This window comes from Crocuta crocuta, unplaced genomic scaffold, assembly GCF_008692635.1.
Source record: "Crocuta crocuta isolate KB4526 unplaced genomic scaffold, BGI_CrCroc_1.0 scaffold222, whole genome shotgun sequence".
Classification (NCBI taxonomy): Eukaryota; Metazoa; Chordata; class Mammalia; order Carnivora; family Hyaenidae; genus Crocuta; species Crocuta crocuta.
Window position 1 is genome coordinate 1431022 of NW_027528806.1, and position 2411 is coordinate 1433432.

The window sequence follows — 2411 nt, forward strand, 5'->3', positions numbered from 1 at the left end:
TTTCTTCTGCTTCTTCAGGAAGAAACTCCATCCGTAACTACACTTTTTAACCAAAGATTTAGAGGCTATTTCTGGAAAGTTCTTTGAGTTACTCTGTCCACAATTATACCTACATATTTGACATTCAAATTTTTCTTAAGCAGTTTTTCAAATTTCAGTGATATATAGACATTTTGCAAAAGAAAAAAGTCCTTGTGGATCCCGCATGTTAAATGATTTTTACCATGATGTTAATTGAATCTATTGATTTTATACTATAAAACCTAACCACTTCTCATGTTCCCCTGGCACCTCAGTCCAGCCACACACCTGGGCCCATGGTCACCTACCTCTGCTGCCTTGGGGCTGGCCCTGCCAAAGGCGTGGTGCTGCCGGATCAGAGCTCCCTGTGGAACGTTTTCCAGAGGGTTGATAAAGATGGGAGTGGGGTGATATTGGACAACAAGCTTCAGCAAGCACTGTCTAACAGCACATGCGCTCCATTTAATCAGTGACTGTCAAGTCAATCATGTCTATATTTGACTGACAGAACAAGACTGGCGTGAACTTGAGTGAGTTCACTGGTGTCTGGAAGTACGTCACAGACTGGAAGAACATCTTTCACACTTATGACAGGGACAACTTTGTGATGATGATAAGAACAAGCTCAGGGAAGCCCTCTCAGTGTACGAGCTCTCTGACCAGTTTCACAACATCCTCATTCGCAAATATGACAGATGAGGATGGAGGCAGATCACGTTTGATTACTTCATCCAGGGCTGCATCGTCTTGCATAATGCTAGCTCAGTGAAATTGAAGTTTCTGTGGCCTGCTAAGTGCAACAATCCATGATTTCCATACTGACATTGACAGATATATTCAGGCATTACCATTTGGATCAGGATGGTTGGATTCAAGTGTCATATGAACAGTATCTGTTTATGGTCTTCAGCATCTTATAACAGTAGCCTTTGCAAATAGCAACATGACTTATGGAAGGAAGATTAAAAATGTCAAATCTCCCCTTTAAAGAACAGGACAACACAAATGCAGCTAGATACTGTTCTTCCTTTACATTTTATATAATTTACATTTGAGGACTTGACTCTACATATGTGCATAAGTTAATGAAGGTTTTGCAAATGTAACAATAGTTATAATCAACATGCAAACATGTGATTTGAAACTGTTCAATTGTCCCATGAGGTAAGATAATAATGTTTCAAGTATCCTGAATGCAAAAAATTCATCATGTGCATTTCTAGATAGCTCCAGTTCTATAGTAGAAATACTTTTATTAGCCAGTAGGAATTCTAAAATAATATGGAACTTGCACAGAGGCTTTTATGTGACTTACATTTTTAAAACAGGGTTTATTATATTTGAATATGCAGCATAAGCAATAAAGGAAATGTGGCTCCTGTCCCGCCCCCCGCAAAAAAACCTACACCAATGTAAAAGCACAAATAAGTCATAACATTCATAAAATTCAATATAAATTTAACATGTCATATAGTTGCTTTAATGATACAAAATTACTATTTGCACTATGAATATGATAAATTTGTTTAATATCACTGCACTATAAGCTTCATGAAGACAGACCCATGTCTGGGTTTTCTCACCATTTTGAAATCTTAGAAGACATTTGGGGAGAAAATGAGTTAATGGTTATTGGTAATATGGGCAACTTTTAACGTATTGAGCAGAATAGGGGGCACCTGGGTGGCTGAGTTGGTTAAGCATCCAACTCTTTTCTTTTTTAATTTTTAATGATTTATTTATTTATGAGAGAGAGAGAGGCAGAGTGAGCAGAGGAGGGTCAGAGAGAGAGGGAGACACAGAATCCGAAACAGGCTCCAGGCTCTGAGCTAGCTGTCAGCACAGAGCCCAATGCGGGGCTCGAACCCGCGAACCATGAGATCATGACCAGAGCCAAAGTCAGAGGCTTAACCGACTGAGCTACCCAGGTGCCCCGCATCCAACTCTTAATATCAGCTCATATCATGATCTCATAGTTCGTGAGATTGAGCCTCGTGTCAGTCTCCACGTTGGAGCTGAGCCTGCTTGGGATTCTCTCACTCTCTCACCCCCACCCCTTTCTCTCTCAATAAATAAATAAACTTAAAAAAAAATTCCCCAACAAACAAAACTTCAGGATCATGTGGCTTCATGGGTGAATTATAGCAAACATTTAAAGAAATAATAACTATTCTCCTTAAACTATTCCAAAACACAGAAAAAGAAGTAAAATTTCCAAATTCATGATGAGGTCTGCATTACCCTGAAACCAAACCAGGCAAAGACCCTACCAAGAAAGAAAAAGAAAGAAAGAAAGAAAGAAAGAAAGAAAGAAAGAANAAAGAAAGAAAAGTAACAAAATGAAAAGAAAAAGAAAAACCCAGAAAACTACAGGTCAATAAAATATTAGA

The 2411-nt window shown here is 38.5% G+C and overlaps 1 pseudogene; it reads left to right on the forward strand.

Moving 5' to 3' along the window:
- The first annotated feature begins 317 nt into the window (after positions 1-317).
- Positions 318-941, forward strand: LOC144224713 (programmed cell death protein 6-like; annotated as a pseudogene).
- The last annotated feature ends 1470 nt before the right edge of the window (positions 942-2411 follow it).